Source organism: Taudactylus pleione, unplaced genomic scaffold (genome assembly GCF_031769625.1).
Source record: "Taudactylus pleione unplaced genomic scaffold, aTauple2 ptg000009l, whole genome shotgun sequence".
In the NCBI taxonomy this organism is placed as follows: Eukaryota; Metazoa; Chordata; class Amphibia; order Anura; family Myobatrachidae; genus Taudactylus; species Taudactylus pleione.
Window position 1 is genome coordinate 6,895,866 of NW_028284412.1, and position 20,120 is coordinate 6,915,985.

At 42.4% G+C, this 20,120-nt stretch overlaps 1 protein-coding gene across 2 annotated transcripts in view; it reads right to left on the minus strand.

The window, feature by feature from the left end:
• Positions 1–20,120, minus strand: part of PAPPA (pappalysin 1) — a 475,476-nt gene that overhangs the window by 262,132 nt on the left and 193,224 nt on the right. The window lies entirely within an intron of this gene.

Genomic DNA, 20,120 nt, shown 5'->3' on the forward strand with positions numbered 1-20,120 from the left:
AGTAAGATAGGGGGAAAGGGGGACTGTCCTGAAAGGTGAGGAAAGACAGAGGAGGGACAATTAGGTATATTATAATACTAATCAAAACAGTCGCATGGAATATTAAAATGGTGTTCTCATTCAATATGTACCAAAACTAGATCAAATAATCACAATTAGTATATATTTTAAATGTACTCACATGAGTGCATTTATATAATGTACTGTATGTTCAGCTTCCATTACATGTATGTTGAGCACAGGCCACAAACACAACAGTGCTTGCATGTTACATTTTCACTGGAATCAAAAGAAACCAAAAATTACAGTCTGTAAACAGTTCTTGCGATCCTTAGCCCATATATTTTTGACATTACGCTATATAATTTAAACAAATCTTAAAAAGTTTATAATTAAAAATGAAATTTTGGTTGAAAATCACCACTGTAAAAATCTACAAAAAAACCCACATTATTTATGGTGGAATATCTCAAATCCCCTATATACTAGATGTGAGTGCTAAATTTGCCTTAAATGTATGTTGATATGGTATGTGCTCCACATGGAATATCCCCAACCAGATCATAGAACAGAATGAACAGACACCATTGTCTCAGCTCTATTTATAGAAAGGCTGATCCATGAAACAGAAAAGCTATAGCTCTACTCAAATTGTATCTCTGAACCTTTCGTACATTTCCAAACATGAAAAATTCCACTGCAGTCTCACTCATTTCGACTTATCGCCTGGAAGCACAGAACTTTCAGATAGGATGCTACTTGGATAGTGTCAAGAGACAGCCAAGATAGAAGAATAACAAAACATGAATTGGGAGAACTAGTGTTCTGCGTGCCCAATTAGGACATCAAGCACATTGAACTTGTAAAATGTGATACTATTCACCCCTTAAGACAGCTAGACTGGTATGGGGATTGATCATCCTTGTCAGCGCAGTTAAATAAAGTGTCCATTAGTTGAAGAAGGTGATATGGCTGGCTACAACTGTCTCTGATACAAATGACACTCCTGCCATTATTTTCCTTGGCATGGTTACCATTAATAGTATGCCTGTCCTTCTGCAGGTCACCTCTCTTGTATCCACAAATTCATCCACTAGAGCAAATAATGTCCTACCTTTAACATGAATTAAGGGTTTGGCTGCATGTCCAATGAGCCAGCCAGTAAACTGCATGGTTCTTATACTTAGTTCAGCTCCCATTAAATCCAATGGGGGCTGCAAGATACAAGAGAAGAAATGAAAAGGCGGAGAAAGCAGTGATTTCTCCATAATTTTCATTTAATTAATTAGAGAGGGAAAATGTATTGTGAAATGCTGGAGAAAATCCATATTTTTGCTTATTAAACAGACCCTATATACCTAAATACTAAAGAAATCTGCATCATACACAGCGGGATGCATGACGTATCGCATTATGAATTTGGTGCATCCCGCCACTCATCACAAGTATAACAGCATTTACTAACGCTGTATGCTTGAAAGAAAATCACAAAGCACAGCTCTCCCGATAAGAACTGTCGTTTGCAATAGAAGGACTTCTGGGTTTACGACCTGGAAGTCCTTCTACACATGCGTCAAGTGATGCACACGCCGCAGGGGCTGCTGGGAGGAATCCGACGGGATCCCTCTCAGAGACTAAAATCCCATAGGCTTCTATTGGACAATGCAATCAAAAAATGGCGTTGCCCACCACATCCAAACCCCGGAACGTACCACATTCCGATGCTTGGTGCCTATGCAGTAAGCGGCCAAACCTCCGCAAACCTCATTTTCGGAGGCTTGACTTGTATATATGCATTGATGCATCCCGCCCACAGTACTGTAGTTTCCAAGAATTACCCCAATCATTTTGATACAATATGGACTTTATAATAAGTACAATGTTTGGTGATTGGGCTGAAGACCTGACACATGCCTCTGGTAAGCTGCCAGAACATAGGGATTTTGCTGTTTTTTGTTCACATCCATTAGGGGCACATTTATCACTTTTAAAGGATACCTGCACAAGTTAAGCATTCAAATACGTAAGAAGCTAGAACCACCACAGATATCGAAGATACAGTATCTGCTGCAGTCCATACATTTTGTTCTCAAAAGCAGCCTCCTTAGCTTATATTGGGGCTGCTAAAAAGAGAATGGTACCACCAGTGGCAGCTCTTCAGATGATGTTAGCCATTGTAGCTTATAAACTACATAGTACACTTTTTTTCTGGAGAGGGATCGTAAGGATCCTGCAGCGTACTGTACATGTGCAGACAACATGTAAATTAGCCTGGTATAAAAAGGGTCAGAGTGAATCAGAAAATATTATGGGCAGTTATGGTAGCTGATTTCTGCTTGCACCTCCATTGGCTGTGAGCCGAAATCAGCTACTGTGAGCACCATTATTAATTGATGTTGCCCCCTTAAAGCTGTACTGTTTTTCAGAGAAACAGGACACATCCCTTGACGGGAAAATATACTGCATACTAGAGATGTGTGTGGACCCCCGACCCCCGTGTTTTGGTTTTGGTTCTAATTCATCATTGTGTTTTGGTTTTGGCAAAACCACCCTCAAGTGTTTTCGTTCTGATTCGGTTTTAGTTTGGTTTTGGATTGCTTAAAATCGATAAAGATCAATAAAAAAATCGTTAGAACATCGACTTTGGACTTATTTACATGCAATTCAAAACCCGAGTTCGGTTTTTAAATCCGAGTTCCGAACTGACTGCTGAACAAGATCATATGTTTTAAGTAGTAAATAGATGTGCACTACAGGGGTGTTTCTTATAGTGGGTGTGCAGCTCGTACTGAGAGGTTGCCTGCCTCTCTATAGACAATGAAGAAACAATAGGGGTACTGTGCTGAACCCTAACAAGGGTATTGGTTGTTAGATTTGTTTGTTTAAATTAGGGGTGAGTAGGTTTGGATTTCTGAAATCCGAACCCCCCGAGCCCACCCGATCCGAGGCCGATCCGAGTCAGGCTCGACTTTTCCCGCCTGACTCGGATCTGAAATCGAGGCAAAACATCATCATCCCGCCTTCCGGGTCTCGCGGGTTTTGGATCCTATTTAAGGTACCTGCGTCAGCACCATTTTCTCACTCAGCTGTGGACAGTGAAGAGGGAGGGTGGGAGTTAGGGCTGGCTGGGCTGTGTAGTGTAGTGAAGTGTAGTGCAGTGTAGTGTTGTGCTGTGCTGTGCTGCGCTGTGCTGCTGTTGTCCATAGGGGCTGTGTCCACTCCTCCAAAGTCCATAGGGGCTGCCTGTGTTGTGCTGTGCTGCTGTTGTCCATAGGGGCTGTGTCCACTCCTCCAAAGTCCATAGGGGCTAACTGGACTGTGTTGTGCAGTCAGTTGTTCATAGGGGCTGTGTCCACTCCAAAGTCCTGTGCAGTGTCCCAGTCCTAAAGGGGTGCTGTAGTGTTGTCCAGGGGGTGCTCTGTGCATCAGGGGTGCTCCCCCCAAGTGCAAAAAAAAATAATATTTTTTCTGTGTTTGTGAATTGTGTGCGCAGTAGCCGCACGTGCATCAACAAAGTAGCGCCAAGCGTGCGCCTGTGTCATAAGTAAAGGGCCGGCTGGCTTGACCGTTAAAGGGTGCTGTAACCCCCAAAGTGCACTCCAAACAAAATAAAAAATTATTTTCTGTGTTTGTGAATTGTGTGCGCAGTAGCCACACGTGCATCAACAAAGTAGCGCCAAGTGTGCGCCTGTGTCATAAGTAAAGGGCCGGCTGGCTCATCTGTTAAAGGGTGGTGTAACCCCCAAAGTGCACTCCAAATAATATATATTATTTTTCTGTGTTTGTGAATTGTGTGCGCAGTAGCCACACGTGCATCAACAAAGTAGCGCCAAGCGTGCGCCTGTGTCATAAGTAAAGGGCCGGCTGGCTTGACCGTTAAAGGGTGCTGTAACCCCCAAAGTGCACTCCAAACAAAATAAAAAATTATTTTCTGTGTTTGTGAATTGTGTGCGCAGTAGCCACACGTGCATCAACAAAGTAGCGCCAAGTGTGCGCCTGTGTCATAAGTAAAGGGCCGGCTGGCTCATCTGTTAAAGGGTGGTGTAACCCCCAAAGTGCACTCCAAACAAAATAAAAAAATATTTTGTGTTTGTGAATTGTGTGCACTGTGGCTGCACGTGCATCAACAAATGAGCAGCGCCAAGCGTGTGCCTGTGTCCCATAAGTCTGTTAAAGGGTGGTGTAACCCCCAAAGTGCACTCCACAAAAAATAAACAATTCTTTTTTTTGTGTGTTTGTGTGCGAAATGTATGCGCAGTAGCCGGACGTGCATCAACACAGCAGAGCCAAGCGTGCGCCAGTGTCATAAGTCAAGGGTTAGTTTAGACATTTGGTCCGGACTGAAGGACGTGCCAACAATTTCTGACATGTCTACTGTCACTGCATATGATACTGTCACCACTGACAGAATGGTGGAGGAATTATTTTCTGTGTTTGTGAATTGTGTGCACTGTGGCTGCACGTGCATCAACAAAGGAGCAGCGCCAAGCTTGCGCTTGTGTCATAAGTAAAGGGCCGGCTGGCTTGTCCGTTAAAGGGTGCTGTAACCCCCAAAGTGCACTTCAAAAAAATAAAAAAATCTTTTTTTTCTGTCTTTGTGAATTGTGTGGGCTGTATCCTCAAAGCAGCAGCGACAAGCGTGCGTCTGTCTGTTAAAGGGTGGTGTAACCCCCAAAGCGCGCTCCAACCAAAATAAAATAATCTTTTTGTCTGTGTTTGTGTGTGAAATGTATGCGCAGTAGGCGCACCTGCATCCTCAAAGCAGCAGCGACAAGCGTGCGTATTTCTGTTATAGGGTGGTGTAACCCCCAAAGTGCGCTCCAAAAAAAAATAAAAAATTCTTCTTTTTTTTTTCTCTCTTTGTGAAATGTGTGGGCTGTAGCCGCACCTGCACCCTCAACGCAGCAGCGACAAGCATGCGTCTGTCTGTTAAAGGGTGGTGTAACCCCCAAAGTGCGCTCCAACCAAAATAAAATAATCCTTTTTTCTGTGTTTGTGTGTGAAATGTATGCGCAGTAGGCGCACCTGCATCCTCAAAGCAGCAGCGACAAGCGTGCGTCTGTCTGTTAAAGGGTGGTGTAACCCCCAAAGTGCGCTCCAACCAAAATAAAATAATCTTTTTTTCTGTGTTTGTGTGTGAAATGTATGCACAGTAGCTGCACCTGCATCCTCAATGCAGCAGCGACAAGCGTGCATCTGTCTGTTAAAGGGTGGTGTAACCCTCAAAGTGCGCTCCACAAAAAAAAAAAATATTATTTTTTTTTCTGTCTTTGTGAATTGTGTGGGCTGTTGCCGCACCTGCATCCTCAAAGTAGCAGCGGCAAGCGTGCGTCTGTCTGTTAAAGGGTGGTGTAACCCCCAAATTGCGCTCCAACCAAAATAAAATAATCTTTTTTTCTGTGTTTGTGTGTGAAATGTATGCGCAGTAGCCGGAACCTGCATCCTCAAAGCAGCAGCGACAAGCATGCGTCTGTCTGTTAAAGGGTGGTGTAACCCTCAAAGTGCGCTCCATAAAAAATAAAAAATTCTTATTTTTTTTTCTGTCTTTGTGAATTGTGTGGGCTGTAGCCGCACCTGCATCCTCAAAGCAGCAGCGACAAGCGTGCGTCTGTCTGTTAAAGAATTACATCAGTGACAGCATCCAAGTAGGCATGTCAGGCAGTCCGTACCTGTACTGGCAGGAAAAAGAGGCAATTTTGAGGCCCCTGTACAAATTGGCCCTATTTTACCTGAGTTGCCCCCCCTCCAGTGTGTACTCTGAAAGAGTGTTTAGTGCAGCCGGGAACCTTGTCAGCAAAAGGCGTAGGAGGTTGCTTCCACAAAATGTGGAGAAGATGATGTTCATAAAAATTAATGATCAACTCTTCCAGGGAGACCAGCCTCCAGAACGTACAGAGGGACCTGTGGTGGTGGATTCCAGTGGGGACGAATTACTACTCTGTGAGGATGAGGATGTACACAACACTGAAGAGGGTGAGGAATCGGTGAATGAGGAGGATGAGGACGACATCTTGCTTCTCTAGAGCCAGTTTGTGCAGGGACAGATTAATTGCCAGCTTGTTTTGTGGGGGCCCAAACAAACCAATCATTTCAGCCACAGTCGTGTGGCAGACCCTGGTGCTGAAATTATTGGTTTGTTAAAGTGTGCATGTCCTGTTTATACAACATAAGGGTGGGTGGGAGGGCCCAAGGACAATTCAATCTTGCACCTCTTTTTTTCTTTGCATTTTGTACTGTTTGGGGCCTAGTTTTTCAAACTGCCATCCTGTCTGCCACTGCAATGTCACTCCTAGATGGGCCACGTGTTTGTGCCGCCCACTCGTGTCGCTTAGCATAGTCATCCAGCTACCTTGGTGCAACCTTTTGGACATAAAAACACTATTGTGAGGTGTTCAGAATAGACTGGAAATGAGTGGAAATTACGGTTATTGAGATTAATAATAGCATAGGAGCAGAAAAACCAACACATTCTGTGATTTTAGCTGTTTTTATGCTTTTTTAAAAAAAAATACAGATCCAAAACACAAAACTCAGAACACAAAACACGGAAGGGTGGTTTTGGCAAAACCAATCCAGATACAAAACACGAAGAAAGATCCGGATCCAAAACCAAAACACGAAAAGTTGCCAGTGCACACCCCTAGTTTAAATCTAATGTTGATGCAGAAGGAAAACCCACGTTTAAGGACATATAAACAATGATTTGTGAGAGAATATGTAAATGAAAATTCTGTATACACACACAATAAAATCAATATAATAGATACCGTCAACATGACTAAAGTTTATAACTGTAAATGAACAACAGTGTAACAGGACAATTTACACTGTTATTGATGTGGGACAGCAGTAAAACACACTTGGTTTATATTAGGGTGAATTGATTAGTCAATGAAGATGGGGGATGTGGGTGAATAACGGCGTCCCATTACTCGTCCTATTGTGTCGGTCCGTTGTTGCTAGCAAGGGATGCCTCGTTACCTGGGGTGTCTTCAGGTCAGAAGTAGGGGGCCACGGGATGTCAGGGCAGGGGTTCCTGGCAAGGGTCAATCTGTTAGTGGCTCCGGCCACACAGCAATCTCCCTTTGCCTAGGGAGGGGATGCTACTGATTTTGATCTTCCGATCTCTGCCGGACACCCTCTCCTAAAGAGGAACTCACCTTCCGCTTGCTGCGCTGCCTGTTTCTCCCTCTTCAGCCCTCTTGGATGACAGCCTCGCTTGGTATGCTTGTCGGCGTCTTCGTCTCCCTTATTACTTCCGGGTCATGTGACCACTAGTGAGGCTGGACCGTCCTTCATTCAGAATTAGTTAGAGAATTAGAGTTAGGTGTAATGGAGTTGATTGACGAATGGTAAGAATAATAGTCTGGGTGCTGTAAGTGCTCCAATGCGTTTTGGCTGCCACCGGCATCCTCTGGGAGATTATGGTACTTGATGGTGTAGCAGAGAGGGGGTTAAGACTCCATTTTGGGTCATGCCCCTTCCCTGATTGGTTCTCCGTGCTCTCAGTGTGATTGGTCCGCTGTTTGCATTGATCTCTTGTTGGTCATTCCACTGGTCAGTTTCCCTGTATGGGAGTTGTAGTTCTGGTATCTGGATAATTAGTTACTGAGTGAATCGTGTCTGGTATTAAAATTGAATGATATTGAACGTGTGCCTGCACTCATTGTTATGTGAATACAAATGTATCACATTATATAATATGTGGTGGCACAGATTGTTATGTACGGGGAAGGCTATTGCGGACATATGCCATGCAATGGCAGGGCATCAATAGAGTCAGATTTATTAGGGTTATGGTACATACTCCAGTTTAGTTCCTAATCTGGCAAGGTACAAAGGCAGGGCAGATAAGTACGTTCACATGATAGTAATACATATTGTAGGCAGAAGAATTGTAGTATAGATTACACGGTAATAGGATTGTAGGGATGTTGGATGATTTTGTTGGTATGCTAACTCTTAATGGACATAGCGTTAACCTAAGCCTCTGGATGTCCCTGGATGTCCATAGTCACTATTAGGCCTGACCCCCTGGTATGAATGACTTGCTGAGTACTGAAGTCATTCTCCAGTGTATTTGTTAGCTCACTTGTGAAGTGGCATTGTATATTTAGGAGCAGATTATATATTTAATTTCATTATCGATGTTAAGACCCTTTGGTGCCAGGGTGTCTAAGGTTATAATGCACTTTAGTTCTTCCATGTTTATTTGTTTTGTATAGAACCCCCCCTCCAACTGGGTTTAACATTCTTTATGCCAACAAAGTTCAAGAGTGTTGGGTTGCATTGATGAAAGATTTTAAAGTATGTTGACAGGGGCTGCTCTTCCGAGCCTTTCTTGACATTGTGGATGTGTTCGCTGGTTCTGATTTTGAGTTGTCTAACGGTTCTCCCAATATATTTTTTCCTACAGGGACATTCTAGTAAGTAAATTACCCCTTTGCTATGACAGGTTATTTGGTCCCTAATATTGTATACGGTATTGTTGGCAGTAGATGTTACCTTCTTGATTGGTTTCGTGCTTCTATTTCTCGTGACAGGAAGGTTCTGCAGTAGTGGAATCCTTCTTCTACTTTGTTACCAGTTAGTGTGGTTTGTGAGGGTCTGTGTGGTTCCATGTGGTTCTTGACTAATTTCTTTCTTAAATCTGGTTCTTTCCGAAAAACTATTTAGGGTTGGGGTGGTAAGATGCTCAAGAGTGTTTTGTTTTGTAGTAGTATGGACCAGTGTTTTTTGACGATCCTCATCATCTTATTGGCTTGGTTGGTATATTGGGTTACAAAATATATCTCATTCTGATCCTTACTTCTACTTTGGGTTTATACTGTAACAATTGTTCTCTGTCTGAACTTTTAACCTCCTTGAAGGCTTTCTGTACTGTGTTATCATCATATTTCTTTTCCAATAGCTGTGTTCTGAGATGTTGACCCTGGGTGTCAAAGTCCCTGACCTGTGAGCAATTTCCCTTGATCCTCTTGTATTGACATATTGGGATACTACTCAGCCAATTCGGATGATGGCCACTTGTTGCAAGAATGAAGCTGTTTATGTCCACCTCTTTGTGGAATGTTTTCGTGTGAATTTGGTTGTTCTCAATGAATATGTTTAAATACAAGAATTCTACTTATGTTTTCCTGTATTTAGTTGTGAATTTCATATTGTATTGGTTATGATAGATGTAGTCTAAGAATTCTGTCAGTGACTCTAAGTTACCTCCCCATATGAAGAAAATATTGTCGATAAATCTAGCCCAGATAGTTATGGCTTAGTATGAACTGAATGCTCTTGGTTATGAATTCCCTTTGACTGGGTGACATCTCTAGATCTTTCATGAGGTAGTGGTTACTACTTGTTAGACCTTGTGTGTGATCTATGATGCTTTAAAGTGAAGTGACATCACTAGTGGCTAGCCAAAGCTCCTCCCCCCATGTTATGTTCCGAAGTCTGTTCAGGATATCATTGGTGTCTTTTAGGTAGGATCTTTGTGCTTTAACATAGGGTTGTAGATATATGTCAAGATATTGGGACAAATTTGAGGTGAGTGAAACTATACTGGATATTATTGGTCTGCCGGGAGGGTTATTTTTATCCTTGTGTACTTTGGGCAGGTAGTAAAAGACTGGAATTTATGGGTAAGGTGTATATAGAAATGCATGTTCTTGGGGAGTTATTATTCCACTCTCTAGCCTCTCTTTGAGTAGGATTCTAAGTTCTTTTTGGAAGTCTTGTGTCGGATCTTTGTGTAATTTTAATTATGTGGTTTCGTCATCCAACAACCTGTTTACTTTTTTAATATAGTCTTCCTTGTTCAGGATCACTATCCCCCCCTTTATCTGCACGTTTGATTACTAAATTGTGATTGTTACTCAACTCTTTCAAGGCTCTGCGTTCCACCTTTGTCATGTTGTTCATCTTGGGTTTTTTGTTCTGATCGCACATGTGTAGTAGATCATTATCTACCATGCTGGTGAATGTGCTTATGTGGTTTCCCTTTATGTGGCTGGGGTAGAACTTGGATGGTGGTTTGAGATGTATGCTTGTATGTCCCTTTATCTTTTGGTTTATGTTGTGGTAATGGTGTTCTGTGTAAAAATTTCTTAAGAGTAAGTTTTCTGGTAAATCTCTGGATGTCTAGATATGTGATGAACTTGTCCATGTTAGTGGTGGGGGCAAATTTAAGTCCTTTGTGTAACACCTTGATATGATCTTTGGTCATTTCTACATTACTTAGATTAAAAATCCTTTGTCCTACTATAGTGGGTGTCATGGGTCTAGTCATTGGATTATTCTGTCCTCTTCTACATCCTCTTCTAATTATCTTTTTATTAGTCTGCTGGGTGCGCTGATGGATCTCTGAGATGGAGAACCCGTCCTCATCTCTAAAAAATGTGGATTGGCACATATTTGTGATCATCCATCTGTAGTCACTACTCCTTTTAGTTCCAGTGCTGAGGCATTTGTGTTTGGTTCAACTGAGTTGGAGTATCCCTTAGATGTAGGTTTGCTAAGGTTCAGTAATGCAGGTTCAATGTCCAACCACCCTTGTTCTTGGGATTGTCTGGCTAGAGTGTAGTTCCTCGTTTATCTCATATGCTAAATGATTGCTCAGAGAGGGTACTGTATGTTGATTGACTCGGAGTCATCTGTGGGCTTAGTGTATCCTTGGTTGATCTATTTAGGATATGATTCTTGGAGTAGATTTGTGTCATATATTCTTGATATGTGAGTTTGAATCTTTTATATATTGGAGTTAATTTTCTTCCCCTGGTCTCGGATTTGGTAATAATGTCCCTCGTTTCGTATTGTTAGTATGGGTATGTTTATTTAACTCCTTGTTCGTTGCTTTTTTCAACCCAAATTTATCTCTAAGGTTTTTTTCTTTTTGAAGGAGATAATTTTACCCTCTCTTTGTCTAATTTTCTTTAGTGAAATATCCATCAGTGCTTTGAATTCATCCTCTTGTTTATAAGGTATAAGTTTTAAGTTTAATTCCTTGATCTCTACATCTAGATTCTTAAGTTTCTGCATTTGTGTGCCAATCAGTAATTGTAATAAACTATGTTAGCACTCAGAGAGGATGTTGTTCCATTGGTTCATGAAATGATTATTGTGGTTATGATGGGAAGGTGTCTTCTTGATTTTTAATCCCTTGGGAACTATTTTACTGTTTGAGTACCATATAAGAGTTTGTATGTTCCACCAAAGTCTATTCTCTTTTGCTATGAGTTTCTTTAGTTGAGTAAATGATTTGAAGAACTGTGAGGTAGCTGCAATTGTGTCAGTGTTGTCAATGAACCAGGAAAATAAAGCCTGTGCCCTGGCCTCCCTGGTGAGTCTGTTCTGTTAGTCCCATCCGTGTACTGCAGAAATACCTTCTTGCTGCAAACTAATTTGACAACAAATCAAGATCATATGGTTTAAGTAGTAAACAGATGCGCACTAAAAGGGTGTTTCTTGTAGTTGGTGTGCAGCTCATATTGAGAGGTTGCCTGCCTCTCTATAGACAATGAAGAAACCATAGGGGTACTCCGCTCAACCCTAACAAGGGTATTGGATGTTAGTTGTATTTGATTAAATGTAATGTTGCAGAAGGAGAACCCACGTCTAAGGACATATAAACAATGATTTTTTTTTTTACTAGAGAATATGTAAATGAAAATATACACACAATAAAATCAATATAATAGATACAGTCAATATGACTAAAGCTTATAACTGTAAATGTACAACAGTCAGTGTAACAGGACAAGTTACACTGATATTGCTGTGGGTCAGCGGTAAAAACTGCTGAACAAAACTGGGAGTTGGTTCGACTAGGAACCCCAAAGTGATTCTGAACTAGGACTCCATTCAACTCAAAGCCCTTAAGTTCGGGTGTGTTTGTATCTTAGAAAAACCGAGCTGCACATCTCTAATATATAAAGATGTGTCCTTTCTTACTGATGCTTCAGTTGCGCCCTCGGTGTGCCAGGTCCCATAAAACTCAGCTATGCCAAGCTCCTTTCTCGATAAAAATGTGCGTCTTATTTGCACAAATAAAGAACTGGGAATGAGAAAACTACAGTACATTGCTAGCTAACACTGATCAATTTAATGTGCAACATTTGTACATCTTAGTCTGAATCAGTGTAGAAAGGGCTCCGATGCGAGAGACTGTGGCTTTTCCACATGTCAAGAGCCATTGTGCTTTATTTGCAACTTTGTAAGTGTAAAACCAATTCTATTCTATTAAAGTCCCAACCTAGCATCTCTGGTACACTGTGAGTGTCTTTGCACTCTCTGCTATGCGACTAAAGAGCAAAATTTAAAGAAAGATATAGTACGTTAATCCTCACGTAGCATCTCAGTCAGATTCTCACATCATATGGCATATGTACAATCAGTAAGTGAGAACACATCTGTACTTATCCAAACTGGCCACCTTACAGAACTGGAGTCCTCACACATAATGCTGCAGTACTGTTGCGCCAACAGATTTTCCTCCAACAGTTATCACATACTGCAGTACCTTGTCCAGAAATTACACTACATATGTATTATCTATTACATACTTGTAGACTTTTTGTAACTACCCCAGGGAGATTCCAGAAGAGCGATGCAGGAGCCCAGTGCAGGCATTTCAGGTGACATATATTGCTGTCATCATGTCCCTGCTGCTAGCTGTGGGGCATGGCCACAATGACACAATTTGCAGAGAATCATGGCATCACGCGAACTAATTACATGGAGCTTCTTCATTTTTCATATTAGTTAACGTATTATTTGCTTATCTTACATTTTTGTGGAAAGTGACAATAGAAGTCCAATTTCAAAAACTGGATCCCTTGAGCGCAATTGGCTGCAAACTGGCCTATCAAAGCAGAACTTTCAACCTTACCACTGTCAGGTCAACATTCTTCAGCTGTCCTGACGATGTTTAAATGGTAAATAGGTATTACTAAAAGTTGTTGCTATCATTGCAGTTTATTAAATAGGCCGCTTAGTCTCATGTATTTCAATTATGCATATAAATCTAACCCATCGGTCATTTAGAAATGGCTGATGAGATATACTGTATGTGTATGTATCTATGTATGTATGTATATATATATATATATATATATATATATATATAGATCTTACATGAATGTATTGTTGATTATAGACCCCAAATATCTACCTTCTATTCATTAACATGATGTATTCATGTAATATTTATGTATTTATGTACAGCATGTTCATATTTTACATACAGTAGTATGTAAGTTTTGTGTACTGTGCCCCACTGTGCATGTTTAAAATACTGAACTTAGATTTACAGACTGGAAGAACTTACAGACTGGATTGTAACTTAACTCCTGCAGTGTTACCAGGCACTGCACGCTCTGCAGAATGCATTGCTAAACACTTTCTACTGTATGCTAATGAAATTGGGCACCCGTCCAGTTGTAGTGGTGACATCATGTGGTATTTTCATTGCTCAGCAACCAATTCCTGCAAATTATTTGACAGAATCATTTCGACCGACCAGGAAAGCATTGTGTCCACCATCCATCACCCACTGCTTGATCCAATAAAACTCTTATGATGCTTCAATTTGACTAACAGGGTGGATTATATTGAGCAGTACTATAAATCATTTTAAAATGCTATCCCCGAAGTACACAGAAAATGGCAGAAGCGTGTTTGTAAACAAGCACTGCTTAATACAATGTAATGTTGTTAGAGATATTTCGTCATATATAAACTAGATACATAACAGATGTTACCCAGAAATCTGTATAGCTTTTTTTTCTAAAGTGTATACTGACACACCATGCTTGGAGTAATGCTGGATACACATTTAGACACCGGATCAGTCAGCAGACCGTTCCACTGTCAGAGCAGCTGGTTGGAGTGCTATACACACTACCAATCGGCCACTCAATATGCCTGGGCTGATACAACAACAGAAATAAGGGGGGTCCCCACCTTCCAAGGTTAACCAGGTTGGGGGCTATTTCAATGCTTTGTCAGGAGGACCCCATGCTGTGTGTCCTCCTGCTGTGGCATTACCACCCCGGCTGGTTCAGCCCGGTGCTGGTTAATGGAAAATAGGGTTTTGTCACCAATTTTCCATGACCAGTACAGGCTAAAGATCCAGATCTGGTAATGGGTTTAGGGGGGGACCCCACACCGTTCTTGTTTTGTTTCTTCCCTTTTTGGCCTAATGTAACCCTAAAAAGCATGCACAGATCATATTACTTTTATTCCAAATGAAAACATCAGTCACCATCCACAAGGTGATGGGTGATGACTGGTGTCTCAACAGCATCATAGGGGCAAACGCCTGATTTTTAGGGGAGGTTTCCATAAGGGTGTGGGCCAGGTCACTGACAGGGGTTACAGGAAGGGCAAGGGTGGGGACACTGAGGGGGTTTCAAGGAGGTTGAGTGCAGGGCCACTGAGGAAGGGGTGACAGGAAGGTTGTGGGCAGGGATACTGAGGGTAGGTTACAGGTGGGCGAGGGCAGGGACACTAAGGGTGGGTTACAGCGAGGGTGAGAGCAAGGACACTGAGGAGGGGGTCTCCTTCATTGTTACTAGTGTGTTCAATACCTCCTTTGTATTGAATGGGAATCATGTCAGCAGTGACCATGCTGTCGTAATGAACCAAGAGCTCATTCAGACCCGCTAGCTAGAAAGCGGCCGCTCGTTGCAGACGATGTTCTCTAATGTGCGCATGCGTATAGTACGCAGTGCGAGTGCGCAAACTAGTATGAGCGATCGGAATGTGATCACTCGCCCTGCAAAGACAACCCAGTGGAATGAGTGACAGGAGAGGCTGTTTGTGGGTGGTAACAGGGGCAGGCCAGTAGTAACAGGGGAGTGGAGTTGCGGACACAGGTGTGCCAGAGTGTTTTCACGCCGTTTTGGGGCATGCATATTTAACAGGCAGTGTCATAGAACACATCACCTGGTTTAATAATACACTGAAGTGCTCGCAGTGCTTGCGGTAGGGTACAGTCAACCACGAGCGCTGCAGACAGATTTGATGAAACCCAATGTACCGATGGTTGTATATACATCCTGGAGATGATGTACACTAGTGGGTGGCTAAAGACAGGCTGGTGGTCATCTATAAACACAAAGTGAACGCTCGCCAAGACATAGTGGGCGTGCTTATGCCTTGCCGTGCGAGCGGCTGCCTTGACGTCACTTAGCTGAATTTCCATACGCTGGAAGCGAGCGGTCGCATCTTGCAAGTGGGTCTGAATGAGCTCCACTGTCTTCAAACTGTCACACGCAGCAGGGTAAGTAATAACATATTCCAATCCTGGAAAATGGAGTCCACACACTCACCTTAGTTTTTGGTGGTTCCTCCTCTCCTCTCCTTCAGGGTCTAGGACTGTGGACATGCAGCTGTTGCATCGGGTCTGTGGCATCCTCCTTGTACTGTAATAGTGCCCTGCTCCTCCTCGGCACTTCAAGACAGTTGTACACAGCAGCAGGTACAAAGATAGCATGTCGGCGATGTGACATCATCACGTCACATTCATTGAGCGCCCAATGAAAGGATAGCACAGCTGTGTTTAGATCCGTGGGGAGGCGGAGCTCTGAGGTGACCACAGACTTCGGCAGCGGCCGCGTGAGGGTAATGAGAGAAGCAAATTAATTCTACAAGCTAGCTAAGCTAATGGGTGGTCTAGTGCACACCCGGATCACCCAAGGCTATCTCTGTCTCTGGAAAAAAAAATGTTGTTGGTCAGGGGGAGTTTTGGGTACTCAGAAACCCCCCTGCGTGCGCTAGTGCATCATGACACCATATTAAAGCATATCACACTTTTTAATCATTATGCATTGAATATACTACCCTGTACCATACATACCTTTTATGATGCATTTTTGTTGTGCATATTGGATGCAATTGCATTCAAAGTCATCATCAGGTCCATGAAGCAAAACTTATGTTGTATAGTTATTCCGAAGCACAAAGATTTGAAAATGAGGTGGATATCTTTCCTACAACTTCCATATTACTCACATACTTATGCTGCCCATACACTAGTACGACCAGCATAAGATGAGATTAATCTTACGATTTCCCTTGAAGTCTCCGCCAGCTCCCTGGCAGTCCCGGCGTCACGATTGACACACGATGTACAGTACATACGATCTCACGATATGATCAATCTGCAGTTTAGAAAGGAAGGTCATTGAAAGAACCCACACTTCTTCAAATGTAACTCAAATGACGCACGATGCATCACATGAACAAATACACGACACGATCTGCATACAATACGATCTGATCATACAATACGTTTTAAGAGCGGTGCATCGGATCGTATCCTACCTAAATACTACACAATTTCGACACAATTCATCGTACGACGCGTCTAAAATCGAGCAATCGCCACGAAATCATGCTAGTGTGTGGCCAACATAAGGGGTCTACTTAGCAAACTTGCTGCAATTCATCAGTAACTGTTAGCACGGACAACTGAGCCAAGCCCAGCTCACTCAGGTGATACTGACTGGCACTTACTGCTTCGCCTGCCGGTCCTGGTCCCGGCTCTAAACAGAAAAAATAGTAAATACTCTACTGTACATAAATCTGTTCAAATAATAGAAAAAATATTTATTTTAATATAATTTGTAAATATTTTTTTCCCTCTTCGGCGCATCTATTATCAACATCCTGACATTTCCTAAGCTGTTGTTGGCAATATCTTTATGATACTGTATATATTTGTCCTCATATATATATCTGGCGTCTTTACGCCATACGGTGTGAGGTGCTTGATGTAATTGGGATGCTCTGACACGGATAGCCCAGTGTATTTTTTCACTAAATATTTTATCTTAGTCACATCATAAAACCGGTCACAGGGCCTGATTCAGAGCCGCTCGTAAGCGGCCGCTCGTTCGCTCCGAGTGATGTTCGCACATCTGCGCATGCGCATGGGTCGTATTGCGCATGCGCCAACCAGTCAGTGCGGTCGGAAATCGAGCGCTCGCAAAATAGTGAGTGCCTGCTAATTTGAGTGACAGGATGAGGCGTTTGTGGGTGGTAACAGGGGAAGGTGCTTGAAAACGGGGAGTGGTGATCCGAACGCAGGCGTGCCAAAAGGTCAAAACGGGTGTTTTAAGGGTGTGCATAATTAACAAAGCAGCGTCATCGACCACGTCACTTGGTTGTTTCTTAGCCTGAACTGTTCGCATGATTGCGGTAGGAAAATCCTACCACAAGCACTGTGAGCAGTTCAGACGCCTTTCGATGTACTCGATTAATCAAATAAATAACGGAGATGACGTAGGATGCGAGCGGCCAGGGGGCGTCTTTACAAAATAGCAAGCGCATGGTTCGTTCGCTCGCTCAGACATAGAGGCGTCAACAGACCGCAAAGAGCGAGCGCTCAATTTAAATATCCGGCCCCTTTTTCTGAACGAGCGAGCGCAAATAGCGTCCGGCTCTGAATGAGGCCCACAGTGTTCTAGAGACTAGGGGTATATTAACTAAAACGCGGGTTTTATAAGTGGAGATGTTACCAATAGCAACCAATCAGATTCTAGCTATTATTTTCTAGAAGGTGCTAGATAAAAAGCAGAATCTGGTTGCTATGGGCAACAACTGCAATTCTAAAAACCCGCACTTTAGTAAATATACCCCTAGTTTGAGACTTTTGTCACAAAGGAATTTGTACAACCTACTGTATGTACAAAGTCACAGATTAAGCTTAATGGAATATGGTGGGCAGAATAGCCACAGCCGCTGATACTGGGACCTTTATTTCCTCCTATTTGCCACTTTGTCACACACAGATGTACAAGTACCAAAAGCCCGAGTGGTCAGTGTCCGCTAGCAATGTAGGTTTGTTGCCTTTTGCAGATTTTAGTGGTGCAAATAAGTCTACATTTTTTAAAAGGATGCTTGCCGCGGTTAAGTTGCAAGAACCATGGCATGCCAAGAGAGACAATTTGGTGGGCATACAGCAATGGTTAATGAGGACACATTCATAACTATCCATGGTCAGTGATCTCCTTAAATCAGAAGCTCTTCTCAGATGAAACAACCCATTTTTGATAGATTTAAGACATATACAGTAAATAGACCAACAGAATGGGCCAATTAGAATCACATGGTCGTAAAATGCACAACCCTCACAGCCCTCAAGAGCTATAGAATTTGTATTTCAGGTAATGTTACCATTTATCAGCTACTATGGGCCAATGTAATAGGGTGAGAGCTTAGAAATGTGAGAGCTTTCTCACACTTATTAAACGCGGCCAATGTAATAGAGTCCGAGAACAAGCAACAGAGCAAACTCGCATGTTTTTCAGACTCAAAAAACTCTCACGATTTAATATCTCATCCAGATGTTTTCCCATTTTGAAGATAAAACTCGACCATTGTGAGAGCTTACTGCTAAACTCTCACTTTTTCTAAACTCTCCTCCTATTACATTTGGCCCTATATACAATAATAAGTTCTCCACTGAACTAATATGGACTGCATTAAGCAACTGATATGGAAAACAAAGCAATCATCTTTAGCATCAATTATTTCACTTGTTCCAGGTTAATTGAATTGATAAATCTTAGAAGCAGAAGCAGTGTACTGTGTTCTATGTACTACATTGGCAGGTCAGCTAATACATTAGCCAGCGCACTCTATGCAATTTAATGGTAATAGAACAATGGAAATACAGACATACATATTTGGAATAATGTTATGGCTTTTCTTTTGAGTGCTAACGTACAATATATTTGTTAAGTATCCCCGCCTGTACATAAACATTAAGCATTGATTATTTCATAGCAAGATTCTGCCCTATGTTTTGTATACTAGCATATATTCATTGGTTTATGGCCAGTGCAAATCTGTTACTAAAGCTAAAACTAAAGAGAGCTGCTCTGACTAATATTGTGAATTTGTTCTGTTTGTCTATGTGCATTTGTCCATGTCTATGGGGTAAATTTACTAAGATTCGAGTTTGGTAGAGATTGCAATCTCGGGTGAGTTTAGGCCTTTTTTTCATCTCGCAAATTTACTAAAGACAAACTCAGGTGAGTTTCTCGGGTGAGATTGCAAACTCGATTAAACTCACCATCGGCCAAACTCGGAAGTACTTTTCATGAAAAAGATACAACTCGGGAATTTACTAAGAAACGAGATTACAATCTCGGGTGTAATTGTAACAAACTCGCAGCTATTTTGAAGTTTCAAATAGACCACCTTCTGAGCTGCAAGTTTGCCAGAAACATACACAGATCAGTGTGATTTGTGTATGTTTCAGCATATAAACACTATCTAAAGTGTTAATTTAAAAAAAAAAAATGACATAGGGTCCCCCCCAAAAAATCATAACCATCCCTGGGCTGCTCAGCCAGTCCTGGTTCCTAAAAATATGGGGAAAAAATGAACAGGGTCCCCCTGTATTTTAGGAACTAGCACTGGGCTGCTGAGCCAGTCCTGGTTTTAAAAATAGGGAGAATAAATTGCGTAGGGGTACCCCTATATTTAAATCCAGCACCAGACTGAATCCGGCCGTGGTGTAATGCCACAGCCAGGGGACCCTATCACCAAGTCACCCCAGCCAAAGCATTTACAGCCTAAGCTGGGGATCTCAGGGGAGATGGGGACCCCAATGAAGGGGTCCCCCCTCTCCCAAGCACCCCAGGCTTAGTCTGAAGCCCAGGGCTCTTCCCCAAATCCCTGGGCTGTTGGTAAGGAGGTAATAGTTGTGTTAAAAAATAGAAACTATTGTTTTTTACCATGGAAGTACAGGTGCCATAATGCCTGCCCTTTGGCACTTGTGTAACTACAAGTGCCAGCAGGCTGCCGGCACCCATACCTCTGCTGTAAAAAAAAAGTTAAAAAAACACACCGCTAACCAGCTCCTGATTGCTCAGCACATGTGTGAACTTTCAGGAGCCGGCAGCCAATCAGTGGCCGCTAACTGTAGAGTGGCCATTGACTGGCTCAGGCTCCTTACAGTTCCCCCCGTGGGCTGGTCAGTCAGTCAGGAGCCAGAGCCAATCAGTGGGTGCTCTACAGTTAGCGGCCGTTGATTGGCTGCTGGCTCCTGACAATACACACTGAGCAGTCAGGAGCCAGTTAGCGGTGTATGTGGTCACATACATACACCACTAATG